The 25,814-nt window shown below is 40.9% G+C and overlaps 1 long non-coding RNA gene across 1 annotated transcript in view; it reads right to left on the bottom strand.

Moving 5' to 3' along the window:
• Positions 1–1,084: 1,084 nt before the first annotated feature.
• Positions 1,085–25,814, bottom strand: part of LOC110363109 (uncharacterized) — a 30,950-nt gene continuing 6,220 nt past the window's right edge. The window contains exon 2 of the long non-coding RNA XR_010473414.1: positions 1,085–3,987. This is a non-coding gene — a long non-coding RNA (uncharacterized LOC110363109). The remainder of the gene's footprint in view (positions 3,988–25,814) is intronic.

Genomic DNA, 25,814 nt, shown 5'->3' with positions numbered 1-25,814 from the left:
AGGTAAATCAGAAGAAGTTAAAGAAAAACAAACAAACCCAAAACCCCAGGCCAAACCAAGGTTTCTCTCACCTAAAAATATTACAAAGACATCCTCTGCAGAATGAGTAATGGGGGTGATAACAGAAAATACAGCATTTCAATTGAGATGATAATAGCTCCCAAACGCCATGCAAATCATGTATCAAATCTACATGGGAGGAATGTCTGAAGGAAGCATTAGATCACTCTTGCAGCCTAGGCACCTTGGAAAAGCGACATTTTAATGTAAATTCAGATATATACCCTGAGAATGACTAAAAATTCCTTGACCTTCATTCATTTCCCAAGTGATTTTAAATGTAGATTTTTTTCATTAATATGTATTTTAGGTCCTAGGAAGATTTGAAAACCACCTAATACTAAAAAAAGTCAAAATAAAACCACAAAAATGTGTGTATTGGAGGATGAACCTGCATCATCTTGCGAATACATATTTATTTTTAAAAATCATCTCAATTCTTTTAAAGAAAATACAATTTTCAGGAGTTTGTGTCCTGTGCACTGTTCTAAAAAAACCCTCTTTTTCAAATTGCATTGTGGGCGAATTTATATGAGAATGTTTGTGTGTGTGGATACATGGTGGATGCACAGGGGATATTATTTCCTAACCCTTAGTCCATCAACCTCTTTTTTCTCTCCTGTACCATTAAAACATTGCTTGAGCTGAGTATCATACTACCTGTGCTTAACTCCTTTTCTGATCCCTCCTGCTTTCCCTATGATGAAGGAAAGCTTCCAAGGAGATTCCCTTTCAAGTGAATTAATCAGGTTGTTCTGATCTGGGTAAATCATTTGGATGTCATATTAAAACACTTGAGATAGCTTTCCATTCTATCACCTTTTGAATCCCATCCTGAATTGCTTTCTGGTCCACGCGTTCTTGGTTTGCAATGCGTGTGTTAACACACAATCACCACTGATCTCAATAGCCATTCATGTTATCCTGCCAGATCAGGCCTTGATTTAGATCACTCACAATCTCACATTAAGGAAGCACTAAATAGTGAGCACCTATTGAAAATGAGAAGCATAAAACCCTTGGATGTGATTTTTACACATTTTTTTTACTGCAAAAACATTGAGATGTGAGGAAAGAGTGATTATCAAAAAGAAAGGGGGAAAAGAAAGGCAAAATATTGGCCTTTGTGATGAACCTAGATGTGGTATAGTGATGAAGGTTACAAGTTTGACACCTCCTGTATTGCTTCCAGGAGCTGGCAGTGAAATGTCTTTTCAAAATCCAAGTGTGTAGCAATTGCCCACTCTCAAAAGAAGTTCAGGTGGTGCTGAGAGCTGCTCTCTGGTGTGTGGGTGGAAGGAGGGTTGTCCATGGGCCATAGGGCAGGAGCTGATGGCCAAAGTTTTGGCAGAATTTCCTCAGTTGCTGGTCCACATTTTAGAATTTCCAGGCCTCCTGTCTTATTTTGGGAGTGATGTACCCAAATCCAACCCCCAAAATAACAAGTTTCCAGTTTTAGCTTGAAGTTTTGAGTTTCCTGCTTCTCCCAGAGTGGAGATCCACAGGATTTATTCAAGACGAAGGTGCCAGAAGCAAGTGATCTTCCTGGCAATCCAGCTGTCTCTGCCTTCTTGTCTGGGGAAAACTAGTAGATCTTAGGAAAAAGCTTTGATGGGAACCAGCATGACTTCACATTTCTTTGAACTTGTTTAGTTTGGCTTCAGGACTGAATGTGGCACAAAGACTACACTTGTTACATTGCTTGCTAGTTGTGGGCATGATTTTTATGGTGAAATAACAGTAACGTCTCTATAGGGCATGTAATGCCCCTTCCATGGATCAGAGAGTGCCCATGGACCAGCTGGGCCATCCCTAGAGCACTTTACCCAAATGCCTTTCCAAAAACAGCTCCCTGAAAATGCAGCTCACTGATTTTTACAGCACAAGGCAGTGCCCATCTATTGTTTTCAATGAAAATTCATGTAGGTCAAGGGAGAAGAATATCTATTTGGGAAGATATTCTCTTCCTCTGCTTCTTGAAAGAGCAGTGAAATGAATGTACTTACACCAAAAGTTTTTATGCCAGGTTCCATAGCTGCAATTTAGGATGAATAAACTAAAGTCAGTGTCTTGGGACTTGCAAGGAGAAGACTCGGGGGCTGCCATCGAAGCAGGGCTGTGCTGGGAATGGGCTGTTGGATAAATAGTTTCCTGGGGGTCATGGTGGTGCTGAAGGTCTGCAGGAGATGCCTGGGCTTCCCCCAGGAAACCTGCCCCGACATCCTCGTGGGGTCATTTTCCCAATCGCTCTCCAGATTTCAGTGATTAAGATTTTTATCTTTGGCAACTTTCATCCTAGAATATCCGCAAACACTTTGCAAAGCAGCGCAGGAGATATCCATAGCTATTTACCACTTGGTAAACTGATTGCATCAGACCGGAGGAGGAAATTTATTTCCTCGTGAAATATGATCTCATAAAAAATCCCTTGGACAGCAGGCATTGCAATGAACTGTGCGTGGCATTGCTACCTCCAACAGAGGCTGGAGATTTAGCTCAATTATACTGCAGTTTGCCTTTAATAAAAAGGATTTTTCACAGATGAAAGCTTAAGTGTAGGAAACTGTGGGAGCGCCACATTGTCCTCCCCGGCTCACTGCGCTGCGTGGGGAATTTGAAGGGGTGAGTTCCTTATCAGGAACCGGGGGAGAGGAATTCTTTTCAGGTAAGTCAGAAGCAAAGTTGCAAAATCACCTGTGCCGTACAGATAGAGGCCTCTACGTTTCCAGAATTACTGTTTGCTTTGTTGCAAACCTTAACCAGATTGCAGATTTGCGGGATGATTTTTTATAAAAAATAACCTTCCCCTGCACTTTCTGAAAATGCGATTTGTTAAATTTTACTGTCCTTGCCAGCGCCCACCCCTTGACTCTACTGAAGTTGCCAACAAAGAGCAATGCGGTCCTACTGACCCCAACATATTTGGCCGGTTTGCATCGCAAAGCGCCTGCAGAAGCAGCGGCTTTTGTGCCTTTCTCAGTGTTATTGTTGGGTGAAAGAGTCACTGGGAGGCTGGAGCTGGGAGCAGCGGTGTTCAGCATCCAGCCGGTTTGGGCTCTTGAGACGTGAAAGGCGGCCACTTGGCGTTCATTACCCGGCGCAGTGCGGCGCTGGCGCCCGGCATTGTGCGGCGCGGGAATCCCGGCTGCCTCCTGGCTCTGCTACAAGGACGGGTTTTCTGCCTGGATGCTCAGGGCTCGCTTTCTTTCCATTGTGTCGCCCGGTGTCCAGAAATAAAGGATAATCGGCTCGTAGGGAGAGGAACGAGAGGAAGAAAAGGGTGTAGTTTGTAAAGGAAATATTTCCACCAGCTAATGTTTAACTTGACTGAATTGGTATTGAGTCAGCTGCTTCACTTTAGGAATTGCATTTATTATCTTATAAAATATTTTAAATAATGCTAGTTCCTTCCTTCCTCAGCTTTTTACGTATTTTGATCATTTATTGTTGAAATGACTGCCTTATTTAAAAAAAAAGGTTACCATTTTCTACATAAATATGATCAAAACTAGAAATATATTGCTTTTTAAAAATGAAAGAAAAGGTGTTGTCATAATAATTTTGAGCTTGCTAGGTTTAAAAGGGTCAACTGTTTTTGTGTTTAACTGAGTGATGAACAATGGTTTTAATCTAAAAAGTGATACTGAGAAAGCCCTTGTTCATACGAAGAACAAGACCAAAATAGTTTCTAAAAGTATTGCAGAAATACATTTTTTTTTTTTAGTGCAGAGGAAAAACAAGGGTATTTTTAATTAATATTAACTTGCTGAAGAGTATGAATACCTACTAAAATTTCAGCAGCCATGCTCGAGTCACAACCATCTTTGCTTCCAGAAGAGATTCCAGCCAAGGCAGCGAGTGCATCGATCCTGGAGCAGCCGCGGGCGGAAGGACCCACATACCGGACAGGGACAGACACACAAACACCTGCAAAGCAAAGGCAGGAAGTCCTTACAGAAGGAACCTTTATAATGTATACCGCTCATTAACAAGTCAAGTATTTTTAATTAATACTTTGCCAGCTCATTTGTTTTCATTCGGGAAGAAAACCTTCTATGGCTGTATCCACGTAAATCACCTTTTTTTGATGGGCTTCTGATGCCATGGGGCTTGTTCCAGTGCAAAAGAATCCCCCTTGGCTCCAGTGATCTCTGGTCAGGTGTCTGTTTTTTGGTGGGTTTTTTTGTTTTTTTTTTTTCTTTAGTTAAAAAACCAGAGCCTATCCATCATAATAAGACTTTGTTCTAAGGCTGAGGGTACATGCTGTGGACACATCATCAGCCACAACTGAGATAATAGCTAAGCAGGTGGTAATTATTGTGATTAACTGCTCTTGCTTACCTTCCAATTTCAGGCTGTATTTTAGCACACCTCTTTATTATTGCGGTGCCTTTCCTGGGCATGCGGTGCGAACCCATCTATTTGTTAGGGGGGGTCTTTGCAGTTTGTAAACTCTCTCTGTGCATCGGATGCTATTACTTGTGTATTTATACAGCACCTGGTATAACCTGGTTGAAGCCCTGTCATATATCTGCTAAATAACACCAGCCACAACAGTTATAATTTGGTGTTCAGTTATAATTTGGTGTTTTCTGAGCTGTATCCGCAGTTACATTTTTCAGCAGTTCAGTCACTTGTTGCACAGACAGAAGGAAAATTAACCACAAGTGCTGATCTTTCTCTCTATTAACCTCAGGGCTTCCAGCTTCACTCCTCCCTCCTTTTAAATCACTGTTTATTGCTATTTTTACAACAGAAGATTAATGGACTTAAATGGGCACAGGTAATTCTGCATTGTTCGAAGTCTCTTCAAATAGCACCTGCTGTAAATTTTTTAGTGCTCGTTATCTCGGCGGCACATCTTGGTCTTTACACAGTTTGTTCAGTGGAGGAGGGGTGTGAAGGGTCACAGCGCCCCAGGAGCGTTGCTAAAGCATCTCCTTGGCTTTATGGATGCTGTGCCCTTCGTTGGGAGGGTTTTGCTTTGGCAGATTCTCAGCCAGACTGGACTATGAACATCTCTCCAAGCCAGTGTGCCTCTCAGAGTGAACTTAGGTTACCGCTCCAGGGTTCACGAAGGCTGTGGGAGAAGTGCACACACTAATGGTTTTAGACGTTAACTTTTCCTTTGTAATTTCCTCTCGTTTGGTACGTTCAGCTCTCAGCTGAGCTTTGTTCCAATAGCCTGGGGGGGATGTGACTTCACCGAGATATAAAACACACATGCACAAAAAGAAAATGCTTGAAAAATCACAATGACATGGTTGTGTTGGTAGCTTGTGATTTTCTGAAATGAAATGTTCCTAGACAATGAAAATTGAGCCAAGATACTATATTTTCCAAGCAACCTTTTTAGCCTTCAAAGAGGCTCCTTGGAAAAGCCGCACAACAGTAAGCTACTTTCCTGATGCGATCAGGCTTTGCAGTCCTAAGAGGAAAATTGCGCGATATAACGGGTAACATTGCATGAAGTTGATGGGCTCACGCTACAACAACACGCAGCAAGTCAAGACAGAGGGATGGCAAGAAACAGCAGGTGGAAAAGCCGAGCGGCAGAAGGTACAGCCCTCCAGGGCAGAGGGGGTGCTGCCCCTCCAGCATCCTCCAGCACGGCACACATTGGGGGTCTGGCTGGGGAACACTGACCCACGCCGGCACTAACACCCCTGTGAGTCAGCCAGCTATTCGGGGATGCAAATTAGCTGTGCCAGTGCAGAAAATACAGGACTTCTCTGTCTAACTAGTTGCAGGTGGGAAACCATGGGCAACGTTTCAACAAGTGGCTTTGAAAGTTGGCCCATTGCGACCATAAACAAGAAACTAAAGAGCTTTACGGTATGTACTTACAGCTTTTAATTTTCTCTCCCTGTTCACAGATATCCAAATATCTCGCACGCTTGTGGACAAGCATTTTGATTGTTCAGCCCTGGTTTTACATTTAATAGCCTTGCTACCTTCTCCCCACAGTGGTCGCACTCTGCTCCCACATGTGGAACAGCTTATGTTTCTCTTTTGCATTGAGGTGGAAGGCGGCTGGGCTCGGTTTTCATGGAGAGCAGAACGGGCTCACCGGCTTTGAAGCCCATCAGGAGCCCAGTCTCACCATCACCAGTATTGCACAAACGGGGAGGCATCACAGGGAAAGGGCTGGGATCCAGTTGTGCTGCCCGAAAACAAGATTTTTCCCTCTCCCACAGCCATTCTCCAGCTTGGTGGCACCAAACAGTCATTAACAACCAGTACAATTTTAAAGCGACTTGTATTTACACATAAGGACAAGGACTCATTATCGTCGTCATCTACATATTGTTGTTTTACATAACAGCTGCAGTAGAGCAAGTGCACTTTGGTCAATAGTTTCATTTATAGTAAAGTAATAAATTAGGAATATTTTTCCCTTGACAATAAATTTTATGCCAAGATTTTATGTAGCTTAAAGCAAGTTGTCAATTAGGCTACTTAAATTAATTTTTGGCAGCAGTTAATTGGAGGCTAGAGTCTTTTGTCTTTAAACAGCTAATCCTAAACAAGAAAATACAATGATTAAATGTTTCTTAAACAATATTATTCACAGAATTTAAAACATAGCATTTAATTAAGATTTGGACTTGTTAATCTTTTATATTTTTTTTTAATTTTTATTTCTTTTTAGAGAGAGATTAATTTAAATTTCTTCAAATAAAATTGCTACCATGACTCTGATTCAACTGGCTTACTGCAGGGCTACCGTCTGAGACCTTCCAACAATCCTACAGCTCTTATACCCAAAGGCAAATTATTTTGGATTCCTTTCTAAAGAGACATATTTTGTCCTTTCAGAAATGCAGGACATTCCCCGTTGGAGCTCCGGAAGTTTAAGAGTTGTGTTCACAGGGTAAAAATGCTGTATTATTACATTCAGGTACTGGTAAATATGCTAAATAAACAAGAGATTTCAGTGAACCCTCCCAGCATGGCCGGCTTCTGGGCAGGAAACCAAGACTTCAGCAAACCAGAAATCACAGAGCTTTACTTCAAAAAGGTTAGTCACCAGAAATTCAGTCCAAGGTCATGATTAGACTAATGTGCTTCATGCCAATGAAAGCAGAGCAGCTAGAAAGAGATCTACCAGTCTTGATTTTAAATTTTTCCAATTCTGGAAATCTGCTGTATTCCTGGTTAAATGTACTATACAGTATAATGATTTGCAGAGAAACGAGCCCTCATAGAGTGAGATTCCTGAGTGAATCTCTTCTTTGTATCCACCATCAGTCACGGAAAGGAGAGTGAATTAAGGCATAGTTCTTTGGTACGTTACACAGGAGTTGAGATTAGATCATTATAAAGCTTCCTATTATGAAACCCTGGAAGCTAATTTGTAATTAATGAATTAATTAAAGAGAAAATAAAATACGCATTTTAAATGATAAGTCTATCTAGTCACCTCCTTTCTAATACTTCTGGTCTTCAGTCCTTCCTTCTTTACTGACAGAGAATATACTTCTTATATTTAAGAACCGGAGCAAGAGCCTGTTAGTTTATGTAGCCTGTGCACATATAATCACAGAAAACCAGCTGTTCACAACGAAGAAGGCATGGACATGTAGAGGGGGCGTCCCCAGCTTGGGGTTGACAGGAGACTTCACACCATATCACTTTGTCTTCACTAGAGAAGGAGCAATTGGGGCTCCAGGCACAAAACGCGCTGTTTGAACTGACTTTCCACCCATCTCTCGTTACCACCGCCACCAGCCATGCGAAGGGAAAGCCCATTGGTACTGGTGTGTGGTGGGAAAGCCCATTGCTACAGAACTCATGGACAACAACAGCAGGTGACAGCAGCTAGGAGTCATCTGAGATGAACTACTTTGGTTTGAAACCAAGGAATTGCTATTAGGGAACGATCTGAGCGACTTCTTTCGCAAGAGGTTTGCAGTACTGCCAGTCCCACGTACTCAGAAAGTTCCTCCTCATTTACGGAGTTTTCAGACAAAGAAATGTTGGGTCCCTTAATTAATGTCTTTGTGGGTATGAGCCTTTGAGCTTTGCATTCTTGACCACTTCTTTGCAGCCAAGTAGCTAGAAAACTCTTCACTTTAAAATAAAATGAAATTCAAATGCATTTATAGGACTTTACCAACTGGGTCTTCAAGAAAACCATCCAAATTCATGAGTCATCCTAAAATCACAAAGGGAGCTAAGAATGCTGCTCAAGGCCATGTGTCTAACAAAGAAAGAGCATTGCTTTTTAACTGGAAGCACTGAGCCTGGTTGTTATTTGAAAATTAAGAGAAGAGCTTCTCTGTTACGGTGATGTTTTCTTATGTCCCAGTATCATCCAGCACAGCAGCACTGAATCAGTCTACAAAAAAAATACAAAGGTGAGAATGACCAAAATCAAACATGAAATATACGGCACTGTATTCTTTGTCCAAGCTGATTGAAATGCAAAACAGTTTTTTCAGTTATTTAAAAACAATTTCACTTCACTTATGAAAAGCTGATTTTTGGTTTGAGACAAAATGATTTAACTTTTAATGAAAACCCATACATTGGAAAGATGGTCATCAAATATAGACTCAAAATATAGTATTAAGATCAAATGCTTACTCGTGGGCAACTGCTGAAAATACCTTGAACTACATAAATTTAAAACAGATGCTTTAAATTAAAACACATAAATTACTGATGCTGATATTACTATAAATTTCAGTGATGAAAATACATCACTCAAGACTTTACGGGAGATTCTAAAGGTTACTACATAGGAGTATTTTGCATTATTAAACGGTGTCACCTGAAGAAGTCCCCTGGAAGGATATAGGAGGCAAAGTATCTCAGATTATTGTGACATGATTCAACTACATTACTGCTTCTATTCTGAGTCAATGTTGTATATCTTAGGCATTTCTTTGTTTAGTTTCTGGTGTGTATTCAAGGTCTGAACATAGAGCCCAGTGTAGCACATTCTATTTCCAGCTGGACATACACTTTCTCCCTATCCCCTATGCAGAGGACACAGCTGGAATCAGTAACGTCTCTGCAAATGAAATGAACTTTCAAGTTCAACCATTATATCATGCTTCAGGCTGCTTAGTGTCTTTCAAATCCTGGGGTAATTTGGTATTATTTCCACTAAATAATGGTCACATCTTGTATATATATATATGGAAGGGTTCCATGTCCTCAGGACAGCACACTAGTTAAAAATATCATTTATCTGGAGTAAACAGTAAAAACAAAAGCTATATTTACAGCTCATTATTTTAGAAGGGTGACATTAACATCCAGCTGGAGTATTAGAATTTTGCATTAAGCAGTTTTGGTTTTGAACAGTTTGAAACAACACAACAGTGTTGAAAACCATATATCAGTATAATAAACAGATGTTATAAATATATAAAATATGTGTATACTTGTATAGCTGAACAAATATATATATTCTCACGCATGCGAATATAGACATTTTCTTAACTACACTCATATGAAGTACATTTTATTGAGAGAATCCCAATTTTCATACATTTATTCTAACTGTTTATATCAAAGCTTCCTTGGTTTCTTTTAAAACCATTTTCAGACTTTTCTATTATGACCACCCAATATTTATATTTAATATCCTATATCTAGTAAACTGGTTCTCGTCTATGACTTCACTAGACACAGATGAAGCATTGCTTAAAGAGAAGAAAAATCAACTCATAAAAAATGCACCTTGTAAATACCATAAAGTATTTGTTCATGAGTTTCTTTGAATTCTCTGTTTGTATTATTATTTTAAATGATGATTTGAACAGTGGGAATGGAGTATCAACAACTGGTGTAACCAGAGGTGGAAGAAGGAAAAATGACAGAGATCCCCTGATATCTTTCGGTGCTGTAATATTTGAAGAACATTCGAGGTACTCACAGTCCTTGATTTATAAACTGACTGTACAATATTTTTCTGACTCCCCCCACCCACACACACACCAATTTCTATTTCTGTATGAAGGAAGATATTTTTTAATGTAAATTGACATTATCTTCTTGATGACTGAACTGCCTGAAGAAAATTTGTTGGTTTTGGACATCCAGCTACCATTAATTTATCATAGGATTGGGTGTCAAACCCTTCAGGTATCTTTGGAAGTACTGAAAAATGGTGTTACAGAAGCTGGAATTCCTACTTTGTTGTTGTTGTTAGTTTAGACACTGCTTGTAAACAGGAAGATTAGTTGATTTGGCAGTGAAAATCATTCATTCACTATCTGCCTCAGTTCTCTGTCAATAAGGGCAGGACTAAAGTGAGCTAGCACAGTTTGCAAAGCTCGGATGATTGCCTATGATGCTTTTCTTTATATATAAAGGGAAGCTTAAAAATAGCTTCCTCTGTCAGGAAGCTCTACCAGACTATCTCAAATAACTCAATGATAGGATTTTAGCCACCTGCCATGTATTATGACCAATGACTTCTTCTGTAATTAAATCATGGCTTCCTGAAAACAATCAGGCTAAGAGCACCCAGTTTTCCGGAAAGTTTTTGCCCATGGACAACCACAAGTGGTGTTAAAACATGTACTTCACTTGTAACTGAAGTTCACCCAGCTGTAAAATCTTTCTTGTCATTACAACCTTTTTCAAAACACGTAGAAAAATGTTCAAGCTACAAAATTTCAAGCATTGCTCCCACCCTGCCTGCACTTCGCCCTTCTAGTGACCACCATCACCCACCATTTCAATGGAACAACCTTTTAAAAATAAGACCATGTATTTTCCTAATCCATGTTTTGTCATTCTTCCTTTCGAGCTTATGCAGCAATTTGAAGCTGTGCTAACCTTCCTATGACCTTGAAAAGGTAAGGGAAAACCCTATGTTAACAATTCTTCTCTCTCCTTATTTGGGTAAACTAGGAGCCATGAGAGCCTTTTATTGACTTTCACTATAGTTTTCACCCTTGGCAGTACAACTGAACCTGCCCTGACCTCTTTTGACCAAGCGCCTTTGTCCAACAAACTGTTCAAAGCATCTTGCAGCCAGATGTGAGCCCCCACACCCTGCGTGTAGACGCTCAACTGTACAGATCTCCTGCTACCTCCCCTGACTCCTCGTACCGCCAGCGATCGCCTTCAGCTTGCTGCCAGCTGGCCTGATCCTGAGATAAGAACCCCTGGCCGGGTTAAGAAAATGACACCTGATCATGGGGCTGGTCTTGTTCCCATGAGCTTCACCCTCTCTAAAGGCTCAGTTGTGTCTTGAAAAAGCACTCCGTGCTGAAGGAAGTAAAAGCAGCACCTTCCACCGGCCATGGGAGGAATGCACAAGGTCCCTCTCTCCTCCCCTCCTGGCAGGGCTTGCACTGCATGTTCCTCAAAGGAGAAGAAGGCTGTATTTGTGACCACCCCAGTGACAAAGGGGAGCATTGAGGATGGGGAGAGACTCCTGAAAGCACGGACCTGTGTAATGCAATCTGTCCATCCGCTTAACACTGAATAAATTTATTTTGTCATTCTACATGGACCATCACCTCTCAGCCTGCCTGGCAACAGGTTGTGAAAATCTCATCCATCATCCCATATTTCCCTATCTCAAAGCCTGTCCATACAAACTCCTAGTATCTCGTGATTTATGCAGCACCAATGTGCCTAGAGCTTGGCTGCTTGGTTAGGCAGCTAATTTTCATCTCATGGCTGTCAGGACACAGACAAACCCAGAAGAATAGAATCAAACAGAAAGAAACAACAGTCCCCCAGACTTGACACTGGAAGACAGTTTACACTGACTTCTACAGGCTTTGGATTAGATATTATATTCTTCAGGATTGCTACCAGCTCTTATCATACCTAAGGTTATTTGAATCACACTCTTCTTGTGTTCATTGTATTAATTTGCCCTAGATTTCTATGAGCAAGTACGGTTGGTTTCCTTTCCTGTTCACCGGCCATTTTGACCACTTTCCAGTCTTTTGCACTCTATGGACATATTCAGATTCTGAGCTCTAACAAAGTACTGATTTCAGTCCTATTTTGACCCTATTTCAATCTTGTTTTGACTATTTCTGAGTACACTTAGACATCCCTGTGTCTGTCAGCAACAAATATTTGTATATCATCTTTCTCCGTGACACACGCAGGGCTGAAAACGTCAACGGTACCCACTGCAAACGGCACTTCTGACTTCTTATTTACTCCAAGCTTCTCCTTTTACTTAGCTGCCACCTCCGTCTCCCTGCTCCACTTGACTATATCCAACATCTGGAAAGCAGATCTACCCCTGAAGTCAATCTGACTCACATTATCTGGAAATAGCCTGGTTCCATTATAACAAGACCTTCACTGCCCCATTGCCTTCATGGCTGAAAGACATCTCAGCCAATGGGGGCATGGATTAATGTCCTGAAGGGAAAATGTGCAAACCTTCTAACGAGCTTTTTCTTCTCCCTATGAAAGAAACAGCAGCAACATAAACTTCCTTGTATTTCTTCAGTTAGGCATTCAAATTAATTTATATTCCTCCTCCAAAAAATGAGACTCAAGCAATAATGAACCCACTCTAAAAATACTTGTTCAGTAACAAATCCACTAAAAGAGAAATGGTTGTGACCAGGTTTGATCTACAAGCCAACCAAACTCCCACCAGTAAATACTGACATATTCTTACCTGGCAAAAATAAAAGTGTGTATTTTTAAGTTTAAATATTCATATACCTATGAGATTTTCAGCCAGCTCTACAGGATGTAATATTGCTGATAGTCCTCGAAAAAAAAAAACCAACCAAAATATGAAACCTTCTTTCTCACCCCTTCGACCCCCGTCAACACTGTTCATTTGGATCAGGTGTTTTTGAAGTTTGCACATGGCAGTCTCATTTGCATTTAATGTCCTTCAGATTACTTCCTTTTTGTTGTGCTAAACACCTCTCTCAGTTGAGTCTAATTTGATGAGGTCATGCTGTGACTCCTGACCCTTTGGGTTCTAAATGAAACCATCTGACAAAAAAAACTAAGTAGAGTGAGTCTTTTGCCTGTTCGTGGACATTCGATATTTGCAGATGTGCAGCAAGTTTTACAGATAACTCTTTTGTCAGGCAAACACTTGATTGGAGAGGTGGAAATAAGTGAATTCCTAGAGAGAATAAAATATTAAAACAATAAATAGGTCATGATAATCCGGTCTCCACAGCTCCATTGGCTAAAATAAAAATAAATCAGGAGTAAATACAGTCTATTGTCTAAGTCAAGGGAATCCTAAATTCCAGCAAAGCTTTTCTGCCCTCAAAATGACTTAATATCTTGGTGTTTTCTTCACATGTTTGGGAATGGAAGCACCTGCATGGCTTGGCACAGCAGCCCTGGGCTTTGGTGGCTCAGAGGTGCCCATCATGCACACAGGAACCCTCCACCTGCTCTGGGCCAATGTGCAGCATTTCTTGAAAGGCTGAAGAGCTGCAGGTTTATTTCCAGTTGTCTACAGCCTGTGCTATGGACGAGGTCAGCCCGGATGATACCACAGTTCTCATCTGGCCTTAAAAGTCTGGATCTGTTACTCTGGCTTTGAAATGCCCTCAAGCACTGATCACCTCATTTCACGCTAATCTTACACTGAGGGAGTCACTGGAACATTAACACATATGGTCAAATAAAGAGCCAAAATGCTACTCCAGACTTTCGTGGCCCCAAAATAGATCTGAGTTTTACTAGAATATTATAATATAAAACTGAAAAGGAAATAAGTAAGCTCAGGAATTTCTTCAGAATATTATTTCAGTGTTCCTCTGCTCATCACCTGCTACTTTGAGAGGCTGGAAGTAGGACCGTACTTAAACAATATTTGGGTTTTAGCCAAAACACACTGACACGGTCAGAAAGACCTCATCAGTGAACACTGGATGAGGCCGTATATTCCTTTGTTATTTGTAAGTCTTCCTGTGCCAACCCTCCCCACTTCCACAACACACATAATTTCCTCTATGAACTCTATGGCTAATTGTACGGCTGCCTGTGGTATGCATGCCCTCCGTAGCAAGACTATTTCAGAATTATCTGACTGTAGTAAATCATCTTGAGATATACTGTAATTAAGTAGGAATATGCAAAGCATCAGACAGATTATCTTTGAAATGCATCAAAGTACATTATATTATAAAAAAATTAGGAAAATCTGTAGGTCATATATTCACTAAACTCCTCTACCTTATATGAAAATGAGTCATTTTCCATCATACCCTGGGGGCAAGGAGGCTGTCAGAAGAAGAAATAAAAGACACTGCTAGTTAAGAAGAGCAGACCATGCCAAATCACTAATTAAAATTTAGATGTTTTTTGTGTAGAGAGCAGGTGCATATGCTAACAGCTATTCCAGAACTGGACTAACTTTTACCTCATTTTGTTTTGGTTTTTAATGCTATTTTACAGACCTGAGTAAGCGCCTCAAAAACTGACTATTATTGAGCAAAAATCTTGGGTGTACGCATAGAGAAATCGAGCACTCAGCATCGCATCTTAATTTTCAAATAACCTATTTTCAATTAATCTGGCAGCTTCTGAAAGAAGAGATTATGAAATCAATTCAAAAAAATTTTTTTAATTGTATCATTGATCGAATTACGTTTGTAATATTCAGGATTGAGATGCATATATATATATTTAGCTACATCTTAACACAGCCTTGATTTTTTGCAGTTTCAAGACCCCTTGTCTTTACAGTTGTCCACTAAATTAACTTTGCAACTAATAAGGGATCAGAATGAATTTATTATCATTTCTCTGTTCACTATGATAGTTCTATGAAATGTTGCCCACCTGAACCTGAGCTATGTTTTTACTTTATATATTAATTGTACAGCCCAGTAGTCAAAATGGCACTTTAGAAACAAAGCTGTTGTGATTGGAAAGAAGAAGTGTTAGGAATTACAGGCAAGCAGCTGTAGCAGTTGTAGTAATTACAAACTTCATCAGAATTTACAGAAATTTAGACTGTTTTGACACATCCATTTCTATCCAAGTATCCCCAAATTCTCAAAATAACTTGGAAGAGCTTTAGCCCTGCTGCCTTCAACAGGAATCATGGGACAAATCACAGGAGGAACCATACCAGGTTCTGTGTGAGAGATGTTGAAAACTCCAAACTCCACAGGAATCTGTAGGACTCACCAGCTACAACATCCATCCCTCAGATGTCCACAACTGCACGGCCAAAACTGAGGAGCTGAGATTTGAGTAGCAGCTCAGTCCTGGGGATGTCTTGGAAAGGGGGTGTTCAAATAGTGAGGAGATCACATACATACAAACAGGAGATGACAATTTAATGTCAATGTTTCAACTTAGAAATATAGGAATCTAAACTCACATCTGAGCGCATTCTGGAATTATATGTAAAATGCATATTCATCAGGATTACAGCACATTTAGGCCTAAAGAAACAGTGGGATTTTCCTTGTGTTTTGTGCACTGCAAGAGAGGTGGGCCAGGAACACATGCATGCCTGCTAGCAAGAGAAAGCCTGCTGATACCTAAACCATTGGGGGCTTTTTCCAAAAATGATTTATCCTTATATTACTTGAAGATTACTCATGTAATCCTGTTTGTAAAGCTGAAAAAACTGTATATTCATCTGAAGCCTTACAAGATTTTTTTTTTTTTATACTATATTCACATGCCTTTGGTGTTTACTTTTCCAAGGGATTCCTGCAAATGCATTGATAGGCTCTGAAAGAACACTTTTTAAGCAAACATGCTGGAATACTATTGTCTGAGTTTTTATAATTGTTATTCCTATTACAGAAGTCTTCAGAGATGTCAATCAGGCTATGAGCCCTATCGTGGCAGATCAAATTATAATTACAATAACTGTACCAGAAACCTGATCCCGTGTATAACACTCTCAATTACATGCACGGCTCTTCCCCATGGAGGCAGAAATCAGCTGTTTTTGTAACACTCCAATTTCCGGGTTGAGAGAGACATAAGACAACAAAATTATAAGTGAAAGAACAATATGAACTTTAATATTCATTTAGCTTTTAAAGTTTAAATAATGAATTTAACTATGAAATAATGTCAGCCAGAATGGTCTCAATAGGTCTACTGTGAATATCCCCTTGATTTGAAATATTCAGGAATTCATAGTGACAGTGGATATGAGAAACTCTGCTGCCAATGTGTTAATGCCACCTTGAAATAGAAAATAAGAACAAAAAACCACCAACCACACAAAAACCCCAACCAACCAACCACAGCAACAACAACAAAACCCCACAGGGAATGGAAAGATGAGGCATTTAATATAACCTGTAAAAATCAAGACTTGCATTAGGTGGACAAGACCTGGCATCATTTTGTTAAAGTCAGGCTCTACTCAGTTAATAAACTGGGGGGAACTGCAACACAGAACCCCACAAAGCCACTCCTCACTGTACCTCCTGTCCTGGAAGGGGGTTGCCTGGCAAAGCAAATAAAATTGCGTCACATGACACGTATTTTCCTCATTAAAAAATTCAAATAAAGATAAAATTTCAAACAGCAAAGCTAAAGTCCTAAGGAGAATAAATTTGGAAGCCATATCCATTTCAAAAATCCACCTCAAAATTCAATATAGTAGGCAGCGAGGAACAATAAAATAAGACCATATGGGCCTGGATCAACCTATTAAAAGTATGCTGTGCTGAAGGGCTGAGGCCAGTTATTCAGCTATTATCTGCCTTTAGTGACCTTGAGATGTGATCATTTGATTGCACCAAAGTCAAATTTTCCAGGCTCACTTCTTCACGTCTGTGAAGTTGTAATCTTTGAGTATCCCAACATATATCAGTTTCCTCCAGGATATCAACTCACAAACCCTGTTGGTGCACAGTCCCACAATGGCAGAGAATGTGGCAAATTCTGACATGAAATCTCCAGCACAAGCAAGGCAGAGGCTGCACTGAGGAAGGGTGAAGATTTACTGGTTCATATTGCAAGTCTGGTTTAAGCTGGTCATTTTTATCAGCGTAGCTGAACTTTTTATTGACTTCTGACAGCATTTTAGAAGTGATTTCACTTCTCTGGGGATTATTGGAAATATGTTCTTTGAAGTGCTCTTAGAAAGCCACCCTCCTCTCCAAGAAATTACTACACTTGGAATCACGTCTTGTTTAGCTCACAACTGAAAAACACCAACAGTCCAGCATACATCCCTATGGACCGTGCGTCAGGATTACCAACAATCTGGAAAACAACTTTTGTTTGAAAAAAAAATGAGCCTAAAGGCCCCATTCAACTTGTGTAGAGCGACTGTCTCACCTGGCAGAGCAGGAGCCTCTTCCCATGGGGTAGCTCTGCCGCAGGATGACAACAGGGACAGCTGCCTCTGACCCACTGTTGGTCCACGTTTCCTCACCCTGTCCCCAAGGATGTCCCAGCGGATGGGGACAAGCTCTGCCCTCCCTGTGGGCACCAGGCCTGGGCTGTGATGTTGTGGAGACCTCTGGGGGACCGTGGAGATGGGTGAAGAAGGCTCCACTGCATCCCCCACTCCTATGTTTCTGTTGTCCAGCGGTGTGGTGGGTGGGCAGAGAGGGTGTTATGGAATCATAGAATAGTTTGGGTTGGAAGAGACCTTCAAAGGTCATCCCGTCCAACCCCCCTGCCATGAGCAGGGACATCTTCACCAGCTCAGGTTGCTCAGAGCCCCATCCAGCCTGGTCTGGGATGTCTCCAGGGATGGGGCATCCACCACTTCCCTGGGCAACCTGTTCCAGTATTTTATCATCCTCATTGTGAAAAATTTCTTCCTCCTGCCCCATGGCTCTCCATGGAGGCCCCACAGCTCCACCTCAGGGCCACAGCAGGACCTCATGCTCAGAATTCATCTTCCTTATTGGTCTGAAACAGCCCTATCCTGTCAACCCTCGGGACATGCTGCAATGCACATTTGTTTTCCCAAACTGAGAGAAAAACTGGGAGAACTCTGGCAGGAGATCACAAAGACTGGAAATTTCTTTTCATCTGCTAGGTTATGATTTATGTTAATGATTGGGCAAAGGAGGGAGGGGGACTCCAGAGCAGGCTGTCTGTATGGCAAGGAAATCTCTCCAGACAGAGGGAAGGAGCACTCAGCACACGGTGCAGGCACCACTGCCTGCCTTGAAAATAAATAAGCCATGAGAAAAGGCAGGTGGGTGCATGGCAGATCCATTGGACAAAACCTTTTCTCTGCAGAGAGCACAGGAGAAGCAGTCATTGCTATTCCCTTTAAATTGTATCTGGAGATGTGCTGGAGTCTGCAGAGGGAAATCCAGTCCCTGCAGAGATCCCCTGTGCAAAATGTGTTTGAGTTTTGCTCAGGAGACCAGGAATTGGCTGCAAGACACAGGCAAAAGTGAAAGTTCAAATGCAGTAACAGTTAAGTATGATAGGAAAGCTCTTCTTTTCCTCTGACTCAGGGTGAATTTATTTCTGAAAATGCTACTTATTTCATTGTACACTGAGCTCTAATGCTTTAGCACTGTAAATTTCAAGGCTGAGACACAAAAAGAATCTCACAGGATCACGCACACATACTTGCCATGCCCACAGTGCTTATCCATAAAACTTCAGCTGCAGCTTCTTTTCTAATTCATTGAAATCTAGGAGATGGTAGAGGAAGAGGGGACGTGAAGGAGAAGAAGGGTGGGAGAAAGACCTAAACATCGAAAAACTTAAGTCTATATCTTCCAGGCATCAGTAAAATCATTCCCAGTTCAGCAGCTGATGATTAGCATTTCAGCCACCCTCTTTCCCCGAAAACAAGACAGGGTCTTATATTATTTTTTGCTCCGTAGGATGCTTACTTTTTTACATGTATAGCTGCTTGGACACTATTTAAATTGATTTTTTTTTAATGAACTGTAACTAGGACTTATTTTTGGAGTAAGGCTTATATTTCAAGCATCCTCAAAAATAATGAAACATCATGCTAGGGCTTATTTGTGGGGTAGGTCTTATTTTGGGGGAAACAGGGTATGCATGCTAGCATGGATTCAGCAGTGAGGTAAAGGGAACTTTAATATCACTAAGTGTCAATCAGGACTCACCACTCTGCCTGTGTACGTTGAGTCTGAGTCTGTGCTCAAGCCCCAACTTGGTGGCTCTGTGCTGCATAGAGGTGCAAATACACACTTGGGCTGAAGTTCAGCTGATCTGCTTCCACGGCAAAGACTGTGCTGTGGGGCACAACTGGGTTTTATTGGTGTGACTGGGAATGGTATGGGAGGAGGAGAGCCAAGACAACAGCCAGTATCCACAGCTGGGATCTTTCTAAGCACTTGTAGAAACCTGGAGTGAGATTCCATGGACAATGTCACACAAATCCCAGTGACAAGACTGTTGTTGAGGAACTGCCTTTGGACATCTTGAGCCAACCAAGGAACAAAGCTGGTTACCAGGCATATTAGTGCACTGTGTGCAAGTTAGATCTGGGCTGCTCTACCTTCAGCTTCAGCTTATCTGCTCAGAAGGTGCTCCAGTTTGGTACTTTGCCATGCAAACCAAGCTTCTGCATCACATGTGCAGAGGATTTGTCCCTTAGCTTGGGCTAACAGTGACATTCAGTTCAGGTTTCCTGTTCATGATCCTCAAACCTTGCATGAAGGCCTGCTTCAGAGGGATTTATCAAGCACAACAGAACACCAAGGACATTATCACCACTCCTACCCCACCTTTTCCCCATGAGATGCATGAGGGACATCTCAGTTTCTACATGCCTGTGCACATTGTGTGCCTGCCAGCCCGTTTCACCAGCTCCAGCTTTGTACCAGGGTGGGATGTCACTGAGGGACGCCTGGATGACATGCAACTGAAAAAAAGCATGTAGAACCTCTGCAGGGACTGAATGGTTGCTCCAAATCAACCTCCTAATGGCCAGTGCTACCCATCACAGCCCCATCTCAGCAAGACATTATAGCAGAGGTGACCTTCCACTTAGAAAACCCAAAGGCTTTCCTTTAGTATGAAGGTCCCCTTCTAAAGTTACTGTGAAAACCACAGAAACAAAACTTACATCCAAGAATCTTAAGGACCTTCTGCACATTAATTAACCCCATAGCACCCAGAGTGAGACGGGGAAGTATTGTTAAACCAATTAAGTCGCAGACAAAGGGGAGGAATGGGGGGTTAAGTGCCTTGCAGATGGAGAGACTGGAACCCAGGCTTTCTGGCTCGCAGTCTCGGTTCGGCTTCCCGGGGGTACTGGAAGTGAAACTTTCCCTGTAGAGCTGTCACTCTACAAAATCAGCTTGGCAGTGTGTGACAGACATAATCCTTTTCCCATATGTTTTATTTTCTATAAATAGAAAGACATCTCATTAGCATTCTGTAACTTCGGGAGATAAGGAGAATGCACAAACAAACAAATATCTGAACTATTTCCAGAAAATTGCCTGAAATTCCAGGCAGCCCAGGAGAACAGCACTGGATTCAAGATTCTTCTTTCCAGTTTGACATCACCTCCAGTGCCAGTGAGTGGGAAAATCTTTCTCCAAATGGCAAGGACTGGTTGAGCCCCTTACACCACACAGCACTGCTGAGGTGAAACAGGCCACGTACCACAAAGCAATATATTGGTTGGATCATATCACAGAAACTGTGTAAACCAAATCCTAACCTTTGGCAAACCACACCCAAAAGACAGACAGATTAAATATTTTTCATGTTTGGGATGTTCACACCCCACATCACAAAAGCCGTAACCGTCCCGCTATTTCTGTGAAACCATGATGGCTATTTTATCAGTGTTATGGTTGCATTACAGTAGATTTCTATGACCGTTGTTTCTGAAGATACAATAATGTTGGGACTGTTCTGAACAGTTTATCATGGTATAGCCTTGCAAAACAGAAAATCATATGGTCTGCCCTTGACATTAAACATGGAATATGAAAACTGTCAATTATTTTAGTCCCAACTAAAATAATCTTTCATACAACTAGACTAGGAAAAAAAATTAAAAGTACTCTATTTTGTATTTGATAATTGGCTGCAAGTTTCTTAAACAGAATAAAACATACAGGAACTGCCACACTCAATTGGATGTGGAATCCTATTCTCCAGCACTTTGTTCAACAGTTCCTGGTAACAAACACTGTAAACGAATATGAGCAGAAACTTGCATAATAAATAGGAAAGACTAGAAAGCAGCAGTTTTGTTTCATCCAGGAATCTGAATTTTCAAAAACAGATTTTTTTTTTTTTTTTATTCCAGTGCAGAACAAAAATAAAACTTATGAAAAATTTCAAGAAAAAACAAAAGGAGACAAAATTTTCCTTGTGAAACAGGCACCTTAGGTGGGAGATGCTACCTGGTGTGCATGAATTAGGCAAATCACCATTGTGAATGGAGATTAGTCAGTATCTTCCTTTCTTCAGCAGAAAAATCGTCCCTAAAATGTTTGCAAAAATACTTCAGATGTGACAAAATTACTTTTATCTCCTACCCGGCCCACCAATTTTTTTAATAAGTTTTGAATGATTACGGAACAACTTAAGCCTGATTTCTTCCTCATCTGATTAACATCTGGATTTGTTGCCTTTCAATATCATTGAACACTTTTTTAGTATTATATAAGGTGGTACGAGGACGACTGAATCTGCCTTCCTTACTAAAGTCCTGATTTTAGATCCCCTGCTTTTCACGCCTTATCTCTCTAAAGTAAACCATCTCCTTCTGCGTCACACCAAAAACTTGCCATGACTGAGGACTGAGGTTTCCAGCCCCTGACCCACTTCCACAACAGCCAAAGGGATGGGTTAGTCCTTCAACCAGCAAAGACCATGGGTTTGAAGGGCATTCCAGGTTGCACACACACAGACATAGTGACACTGTTCCTTCCCATAAGCATTTCGAGGCATTTAAGGAATTCTCAAGAGTACAAGGTCTCACGAAAAAAGACCCCAAACTTATTTCCATTCTAATGCATCAATGACTCATTCCATTAGTGATTAAAAATAACAGGCTGAGGACAGGGGATAAATATATCTCAGCTCTTTTTTAAATAAGAACCCTACCAAAATCACAGGGAAAGAAAAAATTTCTAGCATGCTGTCATACCAAAATTATATGAATGCCTAACTCCAGGAGGATAATTACAGTATAACACAACTTGAAATGTTTTTCACATGTCTGTCAGGATCTTTTTCCCATAGTGAATCTTTTTTTTTTTTTTTGCCACAGGCCAACTAAGAGCTTTAAAAAAAATAGCACTTTTTCTTCATAGGGGATATCCACGATTACCATATGATCTCAGAAACAACTGCAGAGTCTCTGGATAAGATTTGTCTTTGTCACTTGCCATGAGCCCACAGCACTGGGGTTTGAAGCCACCTCAGTCCTCGCCTGGAACCCCAGCACCCACCACCTGTCCCAAACCCAATTTACTTTCCTCTATCTAAAGGTGTGTTTAATTTGGACAGTAAATCACAGCACCTCAGAAGATAGAAAAAGGTAGAAAAGTACATAGATGGGTAGGAAGGTACGAACCAAAGCACATACAAACATCCTCAAATATCACAATATTCTCCATAGGAGACAACACACAAACTGCATTTAGAAGGCAAACAGAGTGTTTTCCAGAAAGGGTAAAACAAAGAAGTATAAAGTATGTCTCTTGGAAACAGCTAGGTCTTGAAATTAAGCCATTGAATATCTCTATAGAGATGTACAATTACAATTTTTATTAATTGTTTCCACAATGGAAGATTCCACAATCAACAAAGCTCTCAAAAATTAAGGTCTCGCACAGAAATATTTCCATACTTGAAATGAATTATCTGAGGGACAATCTTTCCTTTGGCTAGTAAAGAAATCAGTTAATCAGTTTAAAAATATATATTTTTGAAAATATACTGTGAAGCTTTCACAGTTTATTCTTAACCAACTGTACAGTTGATGGAACACCTTCAATCACATTTCAAATTTTTTCTTGCAACGTTTTTGGAGAAAATCAGTTTTTTACCCTTCATTTAATATTCTCCTTCCCTCTCTTTTGTTTTATCGAGCTCAATCCATCAGCAGCCTTTGAGAGTAGATCATAACTGAGAGAGGGTTGTTTGTATGAAATTATGAACTCCAGTTCATATTATATGTTTGACTCATGTCTCAGCTTGCCCAAGATAAGCCTATTAAACAGCATTCCAGACAGCCGCTCTGCCCAAGGGAGACACTTGTCACTCCCTTGGAGGACTACCCCTGGGAGACCATCAGGTCTGTAACCCTGTGCCACCCAGAACTGCTGAGCCGATGCTGAAGGAAAATGGTTCCCAAGTACAAGGTACCCAAAATGCTGAGCAGGTGAACAAGATTAGATGTTGGTACTGGAGTATGTGACAAGGAGATGGGATGAGTTATGATCAAGGGACCCTTTGCCCTTTCCAGAGTGTGAGTGGGGTGTACTCACACTAAATTTGGATACTCAGATTAGGGTACGGTCTGCTCAGAATAGGAGACAGTGTCTACCAAGACATTGAGATGACCTCTAATACTGCCAATACCATCTCTAATACTTGAACAACTTCAAGGAACCTCATAGTTAAGAGTCATGAGCAAAGCCCACTGTTTAAAAAAAATTACATGCTAAATTCCTTGTTTTCCTGGAATAAAGAAGAAGACCAGATCATGCTCAGCCTTGTGAAAACACATGTAAACAACTGGTGGGAGTCTGGGTGATCTTAGAGGTCATAGCTTGGAAGGATACAAGTGTGCTTCTCAGCCCTGAACCCAGAAATGGCACCTAAATTCTAGCCAGATGGAGGAGTCAGTAGGACCACCCGTTGGATCCAATTGTATATTTAAACAGTGATTAAACACTCTTAGGACAAGAGCAGCCCAGCGTGGCTGGGCCCCGTGCAGACACACACCACAGCGGTCCCTGCCCTGGAGAACAGGCGGCGGAAGGGGCATCGCCTCGGCAGCACACAGGGCTCCAGCAAAATGCAGGAGGACTTCAAAGGGAGGTTTGACTTTGATAGAGAGTGAGTAGGGGCTGCCGAAGAGGGACCGGTGCTACAGAACAACCAAGCATGTGCTTCGCATTTCAGAAATTATATACAGAAAAAGACTTTGCAGATGAAAAAGAAATGAAGAAAAAAAAAAGCAGCATACAACAGTCCTGGGCATCAAGGCTCTTCTTAAAGTAGTGTTTCCGAGCCACATCCACGCTATGACATTGTAGTCTGAAAACTGCAGTGTTTGTATTAAAGCAAAAAACATTTGTTTTATCCTATTTGGACTTATTTAGCAACACCTCTGCTGGGATGTGAAAGAAAGCAAATAAAACATCCAATATGATCCTTACCAAATACAAATTACATTAATTTGTCCTTTGGAGAATAAACTTTAACCATTACAAAACACACTACTGGCTTTCTTGCTTTTTTTTCCCACCCACCTCTTTCACTCTTTCCTTGGACTTTTGAAACAGATTTTTGTTGAATAGATCATACAGGATTATACTGTTATAGCTTGCTTTCATATATTTCAAAAAGAAAATCATAAATATTATCTCATATGTTAATAAATCAATTATGGAATGCTGTTTTACACATATGCTCAAAACATGACCTCTTGCAAGTTCCATTAGAGCAGAAAGTTGGCGTTTAGATTTAAGGCACTTTAGCTTTAGAGATATTGGAAATAACATTATCTGGTAAATATTAAGTAAAGCAGTTTTTCTGTTAAGTTTTATCTTGCCTTCAGTGGTTATTAAAGATTGCTCAACAACACTACTTTAGTAACACTTGAATAAGCCTTAACCTTACTTTTCCTCAATAACAAAATCCAGTGTTTAGTAGCTATAATTTACTTAAGCCCTTTTGAGTTGTGAAGGGGTAAAGCAGAAGCAGCCTGAGTTTTATATACACTCTTTTGCACTCTCAGAGGCGATTCAGTGCTAAGGCATTTTCATTTTATAAAACAAAACAATGCTGGTGACTCATTTGTAATGAGGACTTACATAATTGCTTTTTTGGGAGTTTGACAAGAAAAAAACGTGCAGCAGCCGATCCACAAAACTTTTCAAACTGTGAAACAAAAGATGCACAGAACACATTTTATTCTACTTCAGGTTTAATTCTCTACTAACTTTCATCCTGGGCTTAACGTAAAAATGCTAGTTTTATTGTTACACGCCTGCAGGAGATGAGATAATGTTAAAAATCATTTAATTTAAAATCAAACCACCAACAAAATACCCTTCATTGTTTTCTATAGTCCTGTTTTGGCTTCCATTGCCATGTTATCTGAGTAAAACAGCATTTTTCCACAGCATGTCCCCCTCTGAGCCCATGCTCGTCTCCCGTTTTGGGGAAGGGATGCTCAGAGATTAGAAGCCAGATTTGGAAAAGGGACACTGACGGCTGCCAGGCTGGGGCAGAGCAGAGGCTCTGCAGTCCAGTTTGTTGAAACTGAATTCAAAGAGTTTAGAAACTAGAGTTGCTCTTCCTAACATCTGTAATATTTTCCTTTTCAGCCTCAAAATTCCCACATGCCTACAGCTGGGTACATGCTCATGCCACGACCTGCATCAGTTATACAACCTATAGGTTGTCAGATTGCACCTTTAACACCCAGTGCTTGCACTCGCCGGGTTGAAGACTGCTTCTGCAGGGGAGCAACAGGACAGAGCTATTTCTACATACCCTCTACCACATATAATAATGTGGAAAATAAATATTTGAAACTGCAGAGAAGCATGTAGAGCTGTGCCTGAGTCGAGGGAGAGCAGGACACCCCGCTGTGGGGTGGACAGGACAGAACCCTCACCTGGAAAACGTTCAACAAAACAACT

Source organism: Columba livia, chromosome 6 (genome assembly GCF_036013475.1).
Source record: "Columba livia isolate bColLiv1 breed racing homer chromosome 6, bColLiv1.pat.W.v2, whole genome shotgun sequence".
NCBI classification, from domain to species: domain Eukaryota; kingdom Metazoa; phylum Chordata; class Aves; order Columbiformes; family Columbidae; genus Columba; species Columba livia.
This window is presented reverse-complemented; position numbering and strand designations above follow the sequence as displayed.